The following is a 21,423-nucleotide window of genomic DNA, read 5'->3' on the forward strand; positions in this document are numbered from 1 at the left end:
GTTTATGCGTGGGGACACCAAGACAAAGGCTTTGCCATCCATCAGGTCTTAACCCCTTAAACTAGCTGTGTAACTGGAACTTTATATCATATCGACTATTCATGTCCTGGACGGGGATTATGGAGGACTCCACTGAAGTGTTAAAACTAGGACATGGGAATGAGTTAGACTGTATTAAATGCTAATTCCAGGATATATAGATCCTGTCAATACAGGCCTTTAAATTAGCAAGAACAAGCAGGATTTTGGAAATGAATCAGGACCATCCATGTAGCAACGAAAGCTGTGAAGCTGAACTGCTCATGTAGCAAACTTTGAATTGTGAACAATTATAATTAAATGTATGTGGAAGGTGAAATATATTATGTTCTTTTATGTAATTAGTAAATTGGGGCCTGCATACTGAAGGAGCTGTGCCAATCAATGCAAGCGTATTGAGGCATGTTCTTCTTGTCTTCTTGTCATTCGCTACATAAAAATATCATGAATCCCTGCAGTTGTTCAGTAAAAAACGTTAAGAACAGATGAACAACGAGAAGATGAAAAACAATCGTCTCAAGGCTCTCTTCCGGTGCCTGCGGGCTCTTCCGCCTGCCAGAGAACATGGAAAGGAGCCAGCAGAGAATACCTGTCTAGAGTCCATATGCTGAAGCTGGAGGCCATCCCAGGCAAACGCAGTCAACAGAGCCGTGGGAGGACAGACAAGATGGCCGCTAGCAGGAAGCTTCCGCCAAAGAATGGATTGGAGCCAGAATGGAAACGGAGAGAATTACAGAAGCAACACCAACTGCCTTTTAGAGTCACTGACCACCGCTAGCTCACTCCACTCGGCTACCAGCAAAGCACTGCGTGAGCCGACAACCACCATGCAGCATAGCCCAGAGCTCTTCCCAAGACAACCCTCTCCAACATTTGGCAGGAATAAAAGCACAACTGCAGGCACAGACTGCTTCACCATCCGGTATCTGGGGGGTCATGGTAACCACCAAGTCAAAATTAGATCTGGATATTTTCCCATTTAAATTGGTTGCCCCAATTACACGTGCCCAATTGAGCATTCATCAGTGTAGTGATTACAAACGTTGTGGCGTCAAAGAATACAACTTGAGGTTTTTGCATTTGGATGACTGAGGAACATGACGCAGATCACACAAGCAGCTTGATGGGTTACTGCACGAGATCTCATTTTTAGAGTGCCAGATTTAGAAAACAGAGCTGTGAAAAGCACAAGAAGCAGTAAAACGGGCTCCTGTGTGAGGAACCAGGATGTTTGCAATTGAAGTAGGAGATACATTGGAGATGGCCCCTATGGCAGCAAGGCTTGAAGAAGAGCAAAACGTGGGAGAGGGAAAGGGGAGATCCTCGAAGAATAGGCCACTGGAGCAGAAGGACACAACAAATCTGGGAAGAAAAACAGACTGTGGTAGAGGGAGGGACAAAGATGACCCCGGAAAAAAGAAGAGAATGGGGTAGTGGCACAGGGGAGCACCTGGAAGAAGAATAGAGTACCGATGCTGAAGGACACAACCAATCTTGAAAGAAATTGACCCTTTCTTAGAGGGACAATGTAGTGACCCTGGATGAAGAGGAGAAAGGGGCAAAACACCACAAGAAAACGCTGGAAGCAGAAACCCTTAGGAGAACGAATACTTGCTTTCAGAGGTTACCCAGGAATTACAGGCAGTGATCACTCAGATGAATCCGTATTTTGTGACCCTTGTTTTTTTAATTCATGTTTTCTCTTTTGTACATATATTTTTGTCACTTTGCTGTGATGTTTTTTTGTTTGATCAAAACCTCTGGAAGAAAAGTAGAATGAGGCAAAAGGACCAGGGGAGCCTCAATATAAGGATGAGTTGAGGCAGATGGCCATGGAAGTCTCTTGAAAGCAAGGAGAATAAGGAAGAAGGACACAGGAGGACCAAGGAAGTAGAGGCAATGGAGGCAAAGGGACACTGGGAGACCAAACACCAAGGAGATGAGCCACAGGCAGATGACTCCAGTAGATCCTGGATCCTCTCTGAAATGACTTAACTCCCTTGGGCTTCATTATCACTTGTTTGCAGGTGACACACAAATCTTTCTGTGTGCTGGTGGTGCCGCTGACATTTTTCCCAAACATCTCAAGTTGGTTAACAACTGGCTGAGATATATTGATCGTAAGCTTAGTTTTTCAAAACAGAGGTTCTTCTCTTGTGGCCCTGTCACTTGCTCAGCGACATACCCACCTCCCGGACTCTCCGATTCTCGTTCATCAGCACACTACATTTTCAGAGAAAGTAAAAACAAATTGGGAGTACTCTGTGAGTCCCACCTTATCTATAATGCCTCCATCAGCAGCGGACAAGGGTTCCTTCTTTAAACTTCACAAGCTGAGACAAGCCCTTCTTTTCGTTCTGAGGCCCTGTGCCACATTGTGGTTCGTTCCCGATGAACTGATAATTCCATCTACATATCAGTCTCCATTCCTCCTAGATTCAAGGTTTGCAGTCCTTCCCAAATGCTTATGTCTGGTCGATCTTCAGCCTAAAGAGAAGGCCCCCTATATCGCCTCTGCACGCGGAGCTGCATTGGCTCTCCGTCCATAGCTGGATATTATTGGTGTGGTTTCAAAAGCCACCATTCTTGTTTGGTTCCAATCGGTCACCACCCTATTTAGCGGCCACACTCTACACGTATCTCCTCAGATGAGCTCTACATTCTGCGCACCATCGACGCCGAAGGTCCCCCAGCATCACTTCAATGTCTGAGGTGGGAAACGATTTCCAGTCCAAGCTCCAAAGATCTGTAATGTCTTTCCCTTGCAGATCCATCTTCTACTCGAGCTGACAGCCTCTAGGAAGGCCGTTAAAGCGTCCTCAGTTCAGCTAAGACCTTTGCGCTTCTACCTTGTCCCCTCTTCGGTTGAGTCAGGGTTCTATGTTCTTAGAGGTAAGTTAGTTTTGCATCCTGCACATTAGAAAACTCCAAATCCTATCAAATCAAGTAGACATTTAGCGATGCTTTGGAAGTAAAGTGAAGCCTTGAGAAAGAGGGGCTGGGGAGGATACACAGGGATAGAAGAAGACCACTAAAAAGGTGGGAGTGCTCAGCAGATAAGAACATGTGGATAGGGAGTGAGTAGCTGAAATAATGAGACCATTTGACAATTGCAGGCTCACCATAAATGACGAAATGTAGCCAACAGATAACCTTTGAAAGAATGAACAGTGAAGGGCAGCAAGAAGCAATAGGAGAGGAGAAGAACATGGTACAGAAGATAACCCCAGATAGGCGGACACTAGGGAACATAAATACTGAACATCTCAGGAAATGATGTGACCACGCATCAGGAAGTGATGAGACAAGGAAGGGTGGCAGGGCCCTGAGGCTTGAAGGGATGGTTGAGAGCAGGGAAATGTAGTGCAAGTTAGATCTCCAGGTCAGAAAGTATGTGAAGAACACGAGAATCAAGGCAACCCCAGGAGCAGAGCCAGGCAGGGCGGGGGGGCTGCCTGCCCCCTTGGAACTCCCCTGGTGCGCTCCTCATGGTGCCCCCAGGGCTTGCTCTCAGTCACGGCTGGCACTGACCGAGCAAAAGTCCTGATTAAAGAAAACTCTGTGAGTTGGGTGGTGACAAATAAAGCGTGCCACTCAAGGAGTCTTTAAAAGAAATATCATCACGGCTAGCAGTCAGAGAGCCAGCCCTGAAGATGTAAAAAGAACACACAGTGGTGCACCATTAAGTGCAGCGCTGCACTCACAGGGCTGGCGTTGCTACAGGTGGTGCCGGCATGTCCAGTAAGGCCTGGGAGCACCGGCACTGCGCACCAGCATATGTTGCATGTGCTGCATGGCCATGTGTAGTGCCCCTGAAGAAATGGTGTTGTATTTATGCATGTATGAATATATGTATGTGTATATATGTATGTAATCATAGTATGTATGGGCTTGTATGTGTTTCCATGTAATGTATGCAGTGTGTGTGTGTATGTGTGCATGAATGATTGAGTGAGTCTAACTGTGCATGCATGCATGTGTATGTTGGATCAGAGTGTGTGCGTGTGTGCGTGTGCATGCGTGTGCATGTGTTTGCATCATCTCTGCAGTAGATTTATGTTGATGAACCATACAATCTGTATGGTTGGGCACTATACATCATGCACAGAGACTGCTCGCATAGATAGGTTTGGCAGCAGCTTTATGCATGTGATTTACTATGACAACCGATCTATCTATGGCAGTAATGGTCACTGTAAATCACATGCATGAAGCTGCTGACAAACCTATCTATGCCAGTAATGGTCACTTTAAATCATATGCAGAAGCGCTTCAGCCTTCATTCATGTGATTTAAAGTGGCCATTAGTGGCATAGATAAGTTGTGGCAAGGGATGGCTTGTCCATAATGGCCGTGGTGGTGCGGAACCAGTAGGACCCTCGCCCATGATGTAGGAGCCATGCCAGCCCCGGAGCGCTCCCTCAGCTGCTTGAACAGTCAAAATGCTTTCCCTTTGACAGTTCACACCTCAGCCACGCATGTCCAATGGGCCATGCAATCCCAGGGGCATTTTGCTTTCCCAGCCTTGCATGTCCTTTGGGGATCAGAGTGGAATACTGCACATTTGTATGTGCAAGGGGTGCTCCCGCGCCTCCACGCATATACAAATGGAGTGGGGTACCTCGTCATCAGCCTCTGGCTCCTTCAGGCACATGCAGTAACCAGGAAGTGCGCTTTCTGGTTCCTGTTCTTGCTGCACTGGACCTGGAGGTGGCAATGGAGTCCGTGAGGATTGGGGGCTATGTGTATTATTTGTGTGGATGAGTGAGATATGTGTAAATGTTGTGTATGAATGCGTTGTGTAAATGTTTATGCAGGTGTGTGTTCATGCTAGGTCGGGAAGTGGGTGTCCAGGGTGGGGGTGTGTTAACAATACATTTTTACTGGGCAACTATATTAGTAGCTGAGTAAAAGAAGCATCATCCTTTCTTTCGGCAAGCATTTTAGGGTAGCCAGTCTAGCCATTTCTTACTGTGGCATGACTTTTTCTTACTGGACACATGGCATTTCTTACTGGGAATCAAGGATAAAGCAAACATGATATGTATTAGTACGTGTCTAGGCTGAAATACATTGTTCACCCAGTTTGGAGATGTTTTCTTATTGTGACATGGTACTTTTAAAGGCACCATCAACAGGAGTATGTTCTTTTGTTGGGATACTGCCACGAAATGGCAGAGCCAGGGTGGGCATGTTTTCTTATAATATCATTACTGGCATTATATGCAAAGCAATCAAGAGTATGTTCTTATATAGGAATTATGGCATATATTGGTACATTCAGCATGGAAATGTATGGGCACAGTCAGTGTGAAATGTATTTATACCGGCATATATTACAGGCAAAAGGCATCATTAAAATGTGCTGTGAAATGCTCCTGTGCACTATTGGTGACTTGCATTTATTGCATTTTTGGATTGCCAATATCTTACAAAACCAATTGCAAACTGTTTGGCTTTTTACCCAGCTTTCCCGAAGTGTGCTGTATAATGCACCATTTTAACCCAAATTATACCCCCCAGACCCTTTGGTTGGTACATGCTCCCTCGCTATGCCCAGTCGCTCTGGCATATTTGTGAGATATATTTATGCCCTTCCAATAAATAAAATTCTCCAGCCACCACTGGCTGCAGCGCCAGCTTCATGCATATGATTTTACTACAACATTACTGGCATAGATAGGTTGTCCTATCTATGCCAATAATGGTTACTTTAAATCACGTGCATGAAGCTGCTGCCACAACCTATCTTTGCCAGTGATGGTCATTTTAAATGATAAACATGAAGTGCTTCATGCATGTGATGTAAAGTGATCATTACTGACATAGATAGGGTGTGGCTACAGCCTCATGAAATTAATAGAAAGTGCTCCTATTTAGTGTACTGTTTTTGGCATTGCATTTTGTGGGTTTTCTCATGTGAACCAACTGTAAATTGTATGGCTTTTTACCTATTTTGTCAACAATTGTGCTGCAAAATACATTTAAGCACATCAGTTTTTTTTTGTTTTAATTGTCCCCACTTAATTATTCTTTGCTCTTTCACTACGTTGGGTCGCTGGTGTTGATTTGAGGGAATATTTAAGCCGCTCAACTCAAAATATTCACTAGGCACAGCTGGATATTTGTATTGTTTCTGTAGGGAAATAATGATACATTCCATGGCTTTTCATCAGATTTCTCTTAAAAAGGGTGATGTAAAATGTATAATTCCAGCTTATCTTTTTAAGAGAAATTCCCAGGTGGGGGGAACTCCTCCTCCCCCAAAGCACCCATAATTATTTAGGGCCTCCTCGCAACACGTGGCCGCTCCTGCTAACTGGAGTCACAATGTGGGACTCTTCACTATGGATTCTGAGAAAAGCAGGGATGCTTGACAAGAGGCAATCTAAGAACAGCAAGATATCCTTGGACTATACAGGGCCTCTAGCCAGAAGTGAACGCGAAGGCCAGAGCAGGTGCTGCTGGGACAAGAGGCCCGCATAGTGCATGAGAAAGCCCCAGAATGCAGGGTTAGAAGAGGAATATTGGACAGGGTAACCTGACATTGTAGATCCACTGGATCAACCTCTGTCACGCACACAGACAGTGACACCCACATGATCCACCAAGAGTTAGATCAACAAGGCAACACAATGTTGAACTGCAAAAGAGCCCTGACTTGCTTGGTCTTGCCTAGCACTTGGTGTCAGAGAGTGGGTGTTGACCACTGAGGCAATTATTGCAAGTGCTACCAAATATGGCTCTTTTGTCCATGGTGCAAAAATAAAAGTATGACCAGTGCAAGCACTGCCAGATCAGGAATGCACATTCAAATCTAGAACCCTTCTAGTCCTCGTCTTTGCTATCTGTAGGGAGGTGGCACTTCGGCTCCTTCTCCCTTGATGTTTAGGAACTGTGAGCACTTGCCCATCAGTGGTGTCTCATGAAGGCTGGTAGGGCTGAGGCACAGCCTCCAACATGAAAGTTTCAGCCGCCTTTGCTGACAACCGCATTCCCAGAATAATCCGGGCCCAAAGACAATCTAGCGACTGCACGGCTGTATGGATCGTCAGTCTTGTCTGTCAGGTGTGGGCTTCTGGGTGATGACCATGTGGGGCGTAGGACTGTGTCATTGACTTAAAAAAGGGATTGGTGGGTGTCCCCCATTTCTGAGGTGGTAAGGGCGAAGGCCCCCTGAGCACGGACAGCTGGTGGATGGGCGGGATAGCGGATCGGAAGCTGGCGAGGGAGGGCGCAAGTGTGCATATCATGCCATAGGATCGGTCTGTGTGGATTATCCCAGGTAGGATAGGCAGGGGTCTGCGGACGGGTGTGGACCACCCCATTATGCACGGCCACAGCAAGATGTGTGGGGCTATTAGCATAGGTGACAGCAGTGAAGGCTACAGCGGTAGAGGATACTCTGATGTAATCAAAAGAAAGCAGACACTGGGGCAACCACAAGGAGGTGCTAGCTATCATCTTGAGTGATTCCCACAGCTGTATTTGTGGAACAGAAATGGATCACACAAAGTCCGTCCCCTGGCACGTGACTGGCTGCCTCATATAGCCATCCAGAGCCACAAGTCCTGCAGTAAAATCTCCCAATTTAAATAGTCCAACTGCATGAAACGTGAGGATCCATACCCCAGTGGTGTTTAGGCCCAGTGCTGAGGGGAGTTGTCGCGGGACGGTGTTAGAATGCATCATTCCCTGTGTAAGTAATGTGGGTGAGGCATTCCCAGGGACAGGGAACATTTGTAATCACCTGACAGCGAGGAGAGCGGAGAGAAGCACGGTGGATTAATCTCCCAGACACCAGCCAATTCCTCAGCTCATCACTGCGCGCTAGAGGCCAATTGAAATGAAATGGAATTATATTTTATTTATATCGTGCCGTACACAAGTGTTTCAGAGCGCGACCAGTCAAAGGAAGGGGAACAGGGGACAACAAAAACAACGATCTTACTAGGCCCAGTGACATTGAGAACGCGCAAGTGCATGGGAAAGGGAAAAGGGGGGAGTGCATGGAAGGGGGGAGAGGTGGAAGGTGCGGGGAGAGAACAGAACAAATAAATACGTTTTCAAAAAAAATAAGGGTGGTAGTGCAGCCAGCAAGTGGCAAGTGCTAGGTTAAGCAGATAGGGTATCTCTGATAAGTGCTGAAAAGAAGTGCGTGGGGGACTGTATGGGTACAGATACAGACCCCATTTCAAGGGAGGCAGTGCAAGAGGGTGGTAGGGTGGGCAGGTACCTGAGCCCAAAGGATAGAGGGGTGCCAGGTGCACAGTGCCAAGAGAGAAAACAGATAAGCAGGGGAGAAGAGGGGCAAAGGCAGAAGCGAAGAGGAAAGTCTTGAGGTGCTTCCGGAACCGGAGATGGTTCTCCTCAAGTTTCAAGGTGGCAGGGAGCCTGTTCCAAAGGGAGGCCTCAGCCGAAGACAGAGATGTACCCCCAGCTCCTTTGTTTGAAAAACGACTGACCCTGGAGGAGTTAGAGGAGTAGAGGAGCGAAGGGCTCAAGAGTGGAGGTATTATGGAGGGATAATTGAAGGTATTTTGGACCCAGGCCCCAGAAAGCCTTGTGGACAATGCAGAGGGTTTTAAATATAATCCTTGCATCCACTGGGAGCCAATGAAGGGATTTTATAGCTGGAGAGATATGATCCCAGGGCTTGAGGCCAAGGACAAATCTTGCAGTCCTGTTCTGGACTAGTTGTAAAGGGCATAGAGTGGAGGCAGGTAGATTTAGAAAGAGGCTGTTACAGAAGTCCAACCTAGAGAGAACCAGAGCTTTGGAGACAGTAAGCTTCTGAGGGAAGGAGAGGAAAGGCAGAGTACCTCTGAGGAGGTGCAGTAGGAAGTTTGACTTTTTAGAGATGTCAGAGATGTGTGCGGAAAAGGAAAGTGTGGAGTTAAAGATGACCCCAAGGTTCTTGGCTTGCAGGTAGGGGTAGGAGGAGGGCCAAGGGAGACTGGCCAGAGGGTGAGGGGAAAGGATGGTGCAGGTGTACCAATGAGGAGGATCTCAGTATTGTTGGCATTTAGACAAAGATCATTGGTGGCACACCATTCTTGACTGGCAGTTAGGCAATCATAGATGAGGGAAGGAGAGGAGGTGGCTGAAGGAAGCCTGAAAATGAGTTGGCTGTCATCACCATAGCACTGGAAATGCAGTAGGCAAGAGTTGCCAGGTATTCGTTGAAAAACCAGGGCGAGAGTTTAGACCCCAGGGGAACAACACAGGTAGAAAGGGAGATAGAAGATAGTCCTTTTATCTGCCCCATGCCGCCACGCTGGCCGCCCAGACAAGATACAGGAAAGCTGCTTTATTTTGCTGAAGACTTAGAAAACGGTTGATCTGAGCTGAGATGTTTGCGGCATCTATGATCCAATAATGCCCTTGACAGCAGATATCAGTATTAGCATATTGGTATCATGCGCATCGTCATGCCAACTAATACCTAGATGAGCTAGTGCTGTGATGTGATGAATGTGGGGAAAGGTGGGCAGACAATGGGACAGGAAAATTCCTATACCCCGCACTGGGTGCCAGTGGAGAGACACTACATAATAGTTAAGTGAGATTTAAAATGACAAAGTCTGCCTACTCTGTCCCTAAACCACAGGGCAAGAGTAAAATAATACTCTGTTTTACAGAGACGATGTGAAACATGCACAAATCACATAATTACTAAACCTGACAACACATATTTTTTATAGTAACAGGTTGAGCAAAAAGAGTATGATTGTAACCTTTTTCCAACCTCCCGCTGAATAGAGGCCTACAATTACTAGAAAAATAAGTAGTGAACGCCTAAAAACATCTAATCAGCATTTGAAAACTGCACTATCAAGACTGAACACAACACGCTTAAAGAAAATGCATGATATGATCAGCTGCTTGTTGTCCTTTCACTCAGTATGGAGCTTTATGCACCTTGCCTTTTCTAATCATCCAACATTCGCAACTCTTCAGGGACAATAGCTGCTCCCAATCATCCACTGCCCGACATGTCTGCAGCCATCTCAGATTAATCACACTTTTATGTGCTCTAATGCAAAACAAAGACAAACCAGTCGAGTTCTGAAGGTTGTCTCCATGCTCTTGCAACAGCTAATTACTGTGGGTGCAGTTTGTGGTGGCTCGGACATGAGTCTTTTTTTTCCCAGGAGTTGGAACGCGGGGAGACCATTTTTGTGGGTTTCCAAATCTGGGCAAGATCTGTACCAATTCCAACTTCGGGGTTCCCCTAAAATGAATAGCTTACTTCAGGAACACAGGACCTTACGCATTCATCCTAACTTTGCATGGTTGGTGCTTCTGGTTGGATCTATAATGATTTCCAACAGCCCTCCTATCTCCTCTCAGCGTTCTTTCGGGTTTCCTAGTTAGTGTGATCATACTTTCCTCCTCAGCTCACTTCCCATTGGCCCTCTATTCATGTCTATTTTAGCGAGTGACCACGCCGTCGTTTTCTGCATCCATTTTCTATGGGGAACAAAGCAAGAAAGCGGCTCCTCTAAATTAGCAAGAGAAGCGGGGTGAACAGGCACAAATAATCTGGACTTGTTACTCACCGACCTACAGCCGAGTGGAGGTTCCAACATTTGTGTGCGTGGTGAGCACGCCCTGCTGAACGGGGTCAAAGGTGCAGCCTGCGTTCACTTGCATCCGACGATATACTAGAGGCAAAGATATAAAAAAGGACCATGAACATATTGCGGCTGCTGTATTCTGGCAATTACTTAGCTGAGTTTGCATTTCTCATAGTTAAACAGCTCTGGGTCGATCCTTTAAGATTTTAACTTTCAACTCACGCATACTAAAATTGGAAAACATAATGAAACAATACATTATTCTAGATTTCACTAGGGACGATGAATTGCTTCATTTTGAAAAGGAGATCACACATGTAAAAGCCTGCTCCAAGGTAACAGGGCCGCAGACAACTGTCGGAACTTACAGCTTCACTCCAGTGCATTGTGCCCCCCCCCCCATTCTAAGGTTAACAAGGTGAGAATGGCCTTGCAGGAGGGATGGCTGATAGTCCAGTCCTGGTTTTGACTTTACAGTCTTCAATGTGCAGTATTTATAAAGGGGGAAATCTGGGACTGCAACTCCCAGAATGCAAAGTTAAAATCTAGCCTGGACTAGCGTCTCCTGAATAGAATGGGGCATGTTGGTATGTATGCATTTTCTGTTGGTGGAAATTTCAGGCATCCAGTTACAAATCGTTTCACTGGATCCATTTGGATGCATGTGGATTTCTGCATAACGATCCCAATTGCACCGAGCGACTGATTTTATGGTGTCTGAGGGTGTTTCATTGACGACATTTCTTCGAAACCTGTAGACGGGCCCTTGAATAGTGGCTTGCATATGGCCTTTTTTTCTTTGATTTGCAGTCACAATAAACCGTATTCGGGCTTCGCTGTCTATATACTCAAAGGACATTTCTAAATCATTGCTGTTGGAGGCACCATGCCAGTAAGGGGGCTTGCCACATTTTTGGCTCCAGACCTCACCAAAATCCACAACGGCCCTATGGCTTGCAGCTACGTCAACTCCCCCAGTATACTAGCATTGCTAAAGTAAGGATGATATGTGTTATTACGTGGCTAGACTGGCATTTTGCTTTTCTGTGGCATGACTTTTTTCTGCTGGGCATCTTTGATAAAGTAAGGCTGATATGAGTTTTTGTGTGGCTAGACTGGCATTTGGTGCAGGCACTCCAACCATGTTTTACTGTGGCATGACATTTTGTATTGAGCATCTTTGATAAAGCAAGCATGATAAGTGATATTATGTGTCTAGACTGGCATTTTGGTACAGCCAGTCTAGCATTTCTTACTGTGGCATGACATTGTGTTATTAGCTAGCTAGATTTATATGTTGGTGCATGCTGGTCTAGCTATTTCCTACTGTGACATGACATTTTTTACTGGACATCTATGCTAAAGCAAGCGTGATGTTAGGTGGCAAGATGTGCATTTTTGTGAAGACAGTTTGGACATGTTTTCGTACTGTGGCATGGCATTTTTAACAGCAAAGCCAACTGGAGTATGTTTGTATGTGGTGATATTGCCTGACATGTTTTCTTATAGTATAATTAGTAGCATTATGCACAAAGCAAACATGAGTATGTTATTATATGGGAACGCTGGCATCTACTGGTGCAACTCCCTACAGAACCAATTGCAAAGTGCCTGACTTTTTACCCAATTTTACACTTAAAGTGTGCTGTAAAATGTACACTGTTAACCAATTATTCATACAAAATTATTGGGTAGAGAACCCCTCCCTACTCTCAAACCTCCTTTGTTTGGTTAGGCTGCCTCGCTGCACTTGTTAGCTCTGGCATATATGTGGGAAATATGTACGCCCCTCCAATAAAATAATTCACCAATCAACACTGGAAATAAAACACAAAAACAAGATTTCACCTTCAATGATGAAGTACTATGGCTAATTAGAATCAGGCCTAGTAATCACACTCATTTACGAAATAATCCTCAGGCCCAGTCTGCATGCTAGCATCTTCAATACACGAAATAAAAGAAATACTACACGCCCCGAGAAGGCAACAGTTTGGTAAATGAAAATCATGACCAGAACGTAGCACCCTGGTAACAATGTAGACTTGTTAGTTATATCACTCATGTCTGGACATAAAACGCTCCTAGCCTGCGTGTTGTCATACACACATTCTGCACATCTAAAGAAACACCGAGGGAAATAAAAACGAGTTACCCCCTCTAAATCTCCAAGGCTTGGGGCCAGCTTGCATCTCTGGTAGGGCTCCTGGGCCCGAGACTACAGCCAGTGATTGCTTGCACTCAACCTGGTCCCAAGCCCCACAGGGGCCTAGAGAGGAACACGGCAGCTTATTGTTCCAGTTCCCTTTTCGTGTGTCAGCCTCTATGCATGGAAAACTCGTCGTGCTGTTGATACAATGCTTTGTGCTGGTGGTACACATGGTGAACACGGTCTCTGGAGCGTGAGGGCTTCCCTATCAGCTGGCCTACTCCCCCTACCCTCTTGGATATTATTAGCCACGCAGCTAGGATGGCTGGAAACAATGAGCAAGTGGGCATGATCCACTTGTAGGCACCTGCTGGCACTAGTTGTGGGCCTCATCTGGCTGTCCCTCCGGAGCACCCCCGGGAATCCCTGCTGGCTGACCTCATCCATCAGGCGGGGGACCTGCTGTGTCCTATTTTAAGGTCCATGCCTTGCAGACCTCATTTTAGTCTTTCTCCACTCCAACCTCCTGCCCGCACCATATAAGCCATACACACAACAATTAACATAAAGTTACATGGGACCTGCCCCATAAAATAACCTAGGATGGACTGGGAAACCTACAAAGACGCTCCTGGGGAGGGTAAATGACGAACAATTAGAATCTAGTGGGCTAGGCCATCAAGGGCCCTAACATAATCCAAGAGAACCTTGATAGTAGGGGCCTAGAGCTTCTACTTACCCTTGAGTTGGCGTCCTTTGGTCTGTTTGTCTGCCTGGTGGTGCCGGCGCAGGGGGTTCATTTGTTTCTTATCCTATTTACCTATGTAGCAATTTAGAAACTATTTCTTATCCTATTTACCTATGTAGCAATTTGAAAACTCTATTAAAATGTGAAAGTATGGGCAATTCATTTAAGTTTCTCAAAATGTCAAAAGGTCACACAGAATCATGGTAAATCAATGGTGCTTAGTGTTTTTTAACAATGGAATGACATAGCACTTGTTTGCTTTGGGCATTCACAGGAAATGGAAAGATACGTCTCCACGAATAACTAAGACACTTCTTTGCAATGAAGTACCCAGGTCCTGGAATATGAATTGAACTTTTCTTTAGATCTTGTCTTTCTTCAAAACATAACCAGAAATAGAGGTTGGCCACTCTACAGATGTGTTCACTGTAGTTGCAGAGTCAGAGCATAGTTCAAGAACAGACCAAATTGCCTTTTTTTGCTTACTCTGACAATGCCTTTTTGTGTGAAACTGTTGTACAAAGAAAAATGTATGTTGTTAGTCCAGTTTCAAAATCACACAAAATCCAAGTTGATGCCTTTTATTGGACTAATAAAAAATAGACGGAGATGATACAAGGCTTTAGTTCCATAGTCTTCTTCATCAGTGCATGGCTGCAGAGAATATGAATATAAAAAAAAAGACCAGACACAATGGACATTTATTTCCTGTGGAAAAATGAACATTTTCTAATTAAACTTCATTGGAAGAAGCAAGCACATGCATTGAATGCAGGCCTGGAAAAGCCACAGTATCTAAGAGGCCGTCATTCAGTGGTACACGCTGAAACTGATTTGCAGTTCTAGCAGTGCTGGGGGTCACAGTTCAAGAAGGCATACACTATTCACAGTGCACTGTTGTAGAAGCAGATAAAGGCCACTTTGCATTGTGATAATAATAATTTTGCATTTATATAGCGCTACGAACCATCAGGTATTTGAGCTCTGCTTATTATTACCCACAGTGGTGGGGCTCATTTATCGACCTCAGAAGGATGAAAGGCTGAGTTTGGCCCTGCTGGGATTCGAACCTGCGTTAGCAAGCTCTGCATGGATGTCAAAAGCGAGCACTCTACTCGCTGTGCCACTTGACCGGCATAGCACCGGGGTGTGCTACGTGGGGTTTAAGACATCTCTGTTCCTGCTAACCAAGAAAGAGAGAAAAAGAAAGAGAGAGTAAGAAAAGGGGTTGGGGAGAGGAGATTGGTTTGGGGAGCTGTTTGCAAATGGCCGGGGATAGGAAAGCAGTGTTGCAGGTTGTTTTGACTTGCAAGGCCTACTCCCGCCCTATCCTGACTGACCACCCAACAACTTACACTACATACACAAAACCCGCAAAGACGGCCACCACAGGCCTAGCCATTAGCAAATGAACACTGAGCAAAGTCTAAGCTCTCCTCTTTAGCAGTGTCACACTCTCACACATCAGGGCTCACCAGACCCAAAGTGCTACAGTCTACTACATCTTGGGCTCTTCTCTATGGCTGGCATCCTCCCACCTTTCTCTGACAAACGCATAGAGAGCAGATTGGGGCTCAGGAACCAGGTACTTCCAAGCTGCGCCCATGAACACCACAGGTTTCACATCCGCTTTCCCCACTGTGTCACCAATGAACGTCATCCCCCATTTTTCTTACAGAGCCAAGCGCAGCGAGGCCACCAATAGGGACAGATGGGTGCTCCACAGGACGGTGGTGAAGGCCTGGATGGGTAGTCAGTACAGCTCTCTAGGGTCACGTGGTCTTCTACTCCTATTCTGTGATAGGATATGATACAGCATGCTAGATACATTCCAGGAAGATGGTTGGGCTATGGTGAGGACGTGTTGCCCCCCAAATAGTGGGGTGTGTCAGGTCCTGGATGATAGCTCTGAAGTCTCTGGTGCGAGCGACGTGCTTGATTTTCCTGCTATAGCACTGGATGACAGTAGGTGCCAGAAACAGAAGGCATTGAAAATGGAGTCATTTATATAGGAGGCATAGAGCCTTAACCTTAATGCCCTTCTCAACTGAAAGCCAAGGAGACAAGAGCTGGCATTTTTGAGATTATGAACAGCCTGGTGGCTGGTCTTAATTTAGCCCACAAAAGGCATAGCAGAAATGTAATCTGTCCAGAATTTAAACATTTGGTGTCATGATCTGATCAGGGAAAGAGAAAACAAATACAGGACTCGCAGCAACATCTGTAAATGAACAAAACATGTCTGAACACCACCAGTTGTATGGAGAACTAGGGCCAGGACCGAATCAATTTTTATCCTGATATTTTTCTCTACTGTGAGCAAGGAAAGACGGTGGCTCAAGCGAGGAAGACAAAAAGCCGGGGACCAATGGTCCTGGTGTGAGACCGGTGCCAGGATCTCAGTAATGGATATGATAAGCTTCAAAACCATAGTGACGCATTCAAGAATCTGCAGTGGTGAGGCAAGATTGAGACCAGATGGTGACAACGCTCCGGTGAATGACTGAGTCTTCCTTCTATTCCTCAACAGAAGTCAACGCTTTGCATGCTGCATCCTGAAGGGAGGAGAGTGTTGAGAATGTGTGTGGTGGAGGCGAAGAGCCGGGACTATGTTTTAAGGGGAGCATCGAGGATGTGTATGGAGATGAGTTAGCGGCGACTGAGGCTGATTGCCTGTTAATGAGGGTGCTTGATCGTTTGGGTGGTGTAGGGGCAGAGGTGATGAACAGGATGTGAATGAAGTTGGCGGGTTCAAGGATCATGAATATTGCTTGTAGGGTGGGTGTTTCTGTGCATGGGTGGGGATTGGAAGTGGTAAATCTGGAGTGATGCATATATGTTATGAAAAGGCCGAACAGGAAAACATACTTTCTTTGTTTGCCCTTCACTTCAGACACCTATACATAAAAACTGAAATACAAGGACGGAAGGACTCATCTTATATTTTGAAGACTATCTATGAATATGAGGAACAATTCTCGAGGACTCAAATAATCAACACTATGGGAATTGGGGACCATTTCAATCGAGTCAATATAAAATATTGTATAGAAAGAGGGGATTCAGGTATTCAGGGATCCAGCACAGTCTCATCTGCCTGAACACCAGAGTTTCTCGAGGCTATGAGTTGTGCCATTCTAAGGTTCATTGAAGGCATTGATAGAGGTCACCAGATGGCAACCGATGGTTATTTCCAACTCAGAATCAACATAGTGATGCTGAAAATTCAAAGAGAGGACAAGACACTGTTAAACTTGAGTTTTAAAGTGAAAATTGTGTACATATCAATCAAAGAAAATAATAAAACGTGCTAGCAAATCCAACTCTAGCATTTATCTTTTCTATTTGTATTTATTTGAATGACAGAGATAATTCCGATCAGAAATGGCTGACAATAACACATTTACAGATGTTGGGGCAGTCCAATCAAGGGTGGATGTCCAATATCACAAAGATGAGAACACGTAGTGAGCCAGTTTCTGAGGATCTACAAAGTGTGAAACATACCAGGTACAAAACAAACTTAAATATATTTTATCCATGAGCATTAAACAAAGAGGGCAAGTGCTTCAAACTAAAGAGGAGTACTATTTAAATATAATAAAATACATTATTAAGCATCACTGGAGGCAGTGGTAGGGTCAGGTAGGGAGGATGCGGGAGAGGGTAGGGGGATTTCCCTCTTTGGCACATAAGTGAGGTTTAAGCCGAGCTTTGAGGAGATCCACAGTTGCACAGTTGGGCTGAATTTGATTGTTGTGTGAGGAGGGTTTGAGGGGAGAGGTGTGAGTAGGGAGAAAGAGCGGAAGTGAGAGGAGGCACAGGTAGGGTTATGGGACAGTGAGGTTGAGTGCAGAGGAGGATCTGAAAGAACAAAATGGCAGGTAAACCGAGGAACATTCAGAAAGGTACTGAGAAGCAAGACCACTGATGGCTTTGAAGTATAGGTGAAGGATTTTGAAAAGAAAGCAGTTACGCATGGAGAGCCAAGGTCACAGAGAGTACAGGTACCAAAGTTGAGTACTTTCTCTAGAGGAAAGAAGGAATAGAGATGAAGGTAAAGAGGAGGCTTGAGCAGTAGTCTGGTTTGCTGAGCACAAAAGTGGTGATTAAGAGTTTTTGTAGAGGGCCTAGCAAGATAAATGCACTTTTTACAAATGTTGAAGAGGTTAATATGAGCAGCAGAGGCAGTGGAAGTGATGAATTGTTGCAGTCGTAGGCCACTATCACAGCGGACCCCAAGCTTGTGAGCATTGGGTGAGGGAGAAAGAAGGCCAGGTAGGAATGAGCTAGTAGAGGGGAGGGAGAGGGATGGCATTGGAAGAAAGAGGACTTCAGTTTTTGAAGAGTTCAGCATGAGATAGTGGAGAACCATCCAGTGACGAATTGCAGTGAGACCGTTCGCAATTCTTTGTGCGATGGATGGGTTGAAGGAGGGGAAGGAGCAAAAGCAAAGAGGTGATAGTGAGCGCCAAAGGATGAGATAAGTCTTCCCATGCAGAGGCATATAGGGTGAAGAGCAGAGTTCCAAGGACTGATTGTTGGGAAATGCCGACTGGGAGAGGGGTCGGGGTCAGAGGATTGCAATTTACAGGATATTTTCAAAGAATCAACCTTCTTTATAGGAGGAGATCCAGGCAAGAGCAAATTTGAAAAACCCACAGTCTTGGAGAGTGAGGAGGAGAGAGGAGTGGTCGACAGTGTCAAAAGCAGCAGAAAGGTTCAAAACGATGAGTACAGAAGAACGTTTGGAGTGGTGAGCATTAGCGAGAACATTGGGAACATACATGAGTGCTGTCGCCATGGAGTGTTTATTATGAAAGTCAGGTTCAAGTGGATCTCCAACGCCACTATCTTCCAGGTACTTAGTGATCTAGGCCAAGACTTTTGAATAATGGGGAAGCAGAGGAACTGGTTGATAGTTTGCTGGGATGTTTGGATCAGCAGAGGGTTTCTTCAATAGCGGTAAGACAGATTGCGGATTTGAAGGAGGCGGGGAAGAGTCCAGTGTAGAGAGAGTGGTTAAAGAGCTCAGAGAGATAAGGGAAAGTGATCGAGACTATGGGCCTCATTACACGGTAGGCAGTAAGGGTTTACCGGTACCGGTATTTTACCGGTACCGGTAAATCATTACCGCCTTACTACGAGGTCCCTTTGCGGGTTGGAGAATTTAACGCCTGCTTTTTGCAGGCGTTAAAAACCAACCCGCAAAGGGACCAGGGAGCTAATTACGTTACCGCAATTTGCGGTGCCGTAATAAGCACCTTCCCCATTCCCATTATGCCCTATGGGGCAAAAATGGGAATGGGGAAGGGCAATGGGGGAAGGGGGAATTACCGCCCCACCAACCTTGGAATAGGGCGGTAATTCCCCTTCCCACCAAGGCGGTGCCGGTATTTTACCGGCATGGACCAAGGTGCTAATAGCACCTTGGTCCACCTCCGTCCGTGTAATGAGGCCCTATGTCTTTGACAATTCGGGGAGTGAAAGGGTCGATGGGAGCGCTGGATGGGTTGTCACTGTGAAGGATGGGTGCTAATTCAATAGGAGACTTAGGGCAGAAGTTAATGAGAGCAGAAGAGATAGGAGAGAGGTGGTGAACAGAAGGGGGATTGGGGAGGGAAAGAGATGAGGGCTGTGAGATTGTTACACATTTTAAAGATTTTAGAGGAAAAATAGTGAGCAAAGTAATTTGCAGAAAGGGAGGAGGTGATGGATATTGACTTGGGAGGTGTGAGCAAAGATTTGAGAGTAGATTCAAGTTTGGGGTTGGGGCAACAAATCAACTTCCGGGGCACCAGTGGTCCAGGGATGAATATCGGTTTGTTAACCATTAATCAGCCCCACACCTCTAGTACACCAGAAGAGATCCAAACAGATTGGAACACAAGTCAATTATAAACCTACTTGTTCAATTTTGGTAACGTGGACGGAACAGCAGGCTTATCTCCGCAAGGTCATGGATCATTGGTTAGTTGCAACACAACAAAAATACATTTATTACCCAATGATAAAACGGGACTGTCCAGTCAAGGTTGTATCAACATATCTACTTTATTATTATGACAACAGACAGTTCTAGCACACTACAAAATACAACCCACCCTGTAAAGGAACACAGAGGACAGACAGTTTCACAAAGTAAAGGGATGCACTCTGGATACTGCCGGAGGTTAGTTGATAAAGTAATCAGTCTTACTGTTCAGGGTTATTTGTTTTCAGCACCAAGGAGCAAAGGGTCGTGACTGTCTCTAGGGGCCTTCAGAGAAGTACTAGGGGGTCTGAACCACAATGTACATGGTGCTTCAGAGGTTCTTGATGCTTGACAGCGTCAAGGCAGTTCCAGTGCGATTGGCAGCTCCTAAAACAGAGTTCAAGATGGAGAGCTGCAGGTATCAGGCGGCAGGCAGTTCGGCAAAAGAGGCTGGATGGGCGGCTGCAGACTGGCCTAAACGGTGGCTCAGGGTCAAGAATCACAGTCCCTGTGCTGGTTGGCAGATCTGGAACGCTGGTCGAGGCATCTCGGACAGTTCTGGTGACTGCAGCGTGACAAAATGACCTTAAAAGGTAGGCACTGTTTAATGCTTGTGTGGCACTCCTCCTAGATTTTTTGCAGGGCTTCAGTCGTCCTTTCAAGGCAGGCTGCCGCCAGTTTAGGAGAGTATTTGCAAGCAACGGCCTTGTCCTTAGTTTAGATACTCTCCGGGACTTAGCACCTATGAAGCTTGCTGGCAGAACCTAACAGGGCACGCTGTGTGCTGGCTGGGTATGGGTTCTGGAGCTGCTGGTCGGGTCCTCTGAGTCCGGTATCTCCCTCTGTTCCCTGGGAGATGTTTAGGGGAGGGATCTTGCTGCCCTCTTGAAAATCCTGTCCTTCGTTCACCGGCAAAGACATAAAGTAGACTGTACCTTCAGCCAGGGTCCAAATGAGTCCTTCTTCCTACTCCTTTCAAAGTCGTCGGATTATCTGCTAAGTGAGGGGTTCAGCCCTCTTTTAAAGCCAAATGCATAGTTTCATAATCCCTCTGCAACAAGCCTTCCTACATCACTAACCACTTTGACTTTTATCAACCACAACTTTAACTTCTTGCTATGACAGAAACCTAGATCTTCCTTCATGACTATTCTACACTAGCAGCTCTCCGCACAGACTCTGAAAGCTTCTCCCACTCTCCCAGACCTGTTGGCAAGCAAAAGGAGGAGATTATGTTTGTGAAGTTGGAGCATTTGGCAGAGTCCAGCGCATACGATTGGGCAGAAAGGGAATACCTGTAGGCTAGAAATAAGGTAGGTTTCTGTAATTTGTGCCAGCATCGTAGATCATAGCATGTTTGTTCTGAGGGTCTGAATTTGAGAGGTGATGCAAGGCTGTGAACGAGGACGGGAAGGTATGAATGTGCGAGCAGGGCAGTGTTGGTCAAAATGAGTCATACGTGCATAGCAAAAGTCAGAGGAAGCACGGCCAATGGAAGAGACATGAATAGGTGAATGAGACAGGAGAGTGGTCCTGTATCATCAAGGTAAGGGGCAAGAGAGTCCTGCCTGAATTTCCTCTTAGTCATTGAAGAGAGGAGATGAGGAATAGAAAGTTGAGGGACCGAGATGTTAAAGTGAACAATGGAGTGATCAGAGAGCGAGAGAGGGTTCAATGGAGAGGTAAAAGGAGGAGAGTGAATTAGAGAGAAAGACAAGTTCACAAGACTTCCCACCAGAAGGTGTAGGCTGCTTGTGGCAGGAGTAGAGGACGTGGTAAAAAAGGAAGGAGTTAAGTTCAAGGCAGGTGGCTTGGGGACATTGAAGTCCCTCTGTATGATAATGGGGATGGGATGTCGGTAGGACGTGACTCAAGAAGGATTTGAAAGGGCCAGGGGGCTGATATGGAGCCAGAACAGTGAGAGGAGTAGGTG

The 21,423-nt window shown here is 45.8% G+C and overlaps 1 protein-coding gene across 4 annotated transcripts in view; it reads right to left on the reverse strand.

The window, feature by feature from the left end:
* The window catches only part of LINGO3 (leucine rich repeat and Ig domain containing 3), a 696,949-nt gene that overhangs the window by 187,147 nt on the left and 488,379 nt on the right, over positions 1 to 21,423 (reverse strand). For 3 of the 4 annotated variants that reach the window (XM_069649531.1, XM_069649532.1, XM_069649534.1), the window contains one exon: positions 10,602 to 10,706. The exons of the other annotated variant lie outside the window; for it this stretch is intronic. The gene's annotated coding sequence lies outside the window, so the exon portion shown is untranslated. The remainder of the gene's footprint in view (positions 1 to 10,601; positions 10,707 to 21,423) is intronic. 4 annotated transcript variants of the gene reach the window in all.

This window comes from Ambystoma mexicanum, chromosome 1p (genome assembly GCF_040938575.1).
Source record: "Ambystoma mexicanum isolate Mex_15411 chromosome 1p, UKY_AmexF1_1, whole genome shotgun sequence".
Taxonomy (NCBI): domain Eukaryota; kingdom Metazoa; phylum Chordata; class Amphibia; order Caudata; family Ambystomatidae; genus Ambystoma; species Ambystoma mexicanum.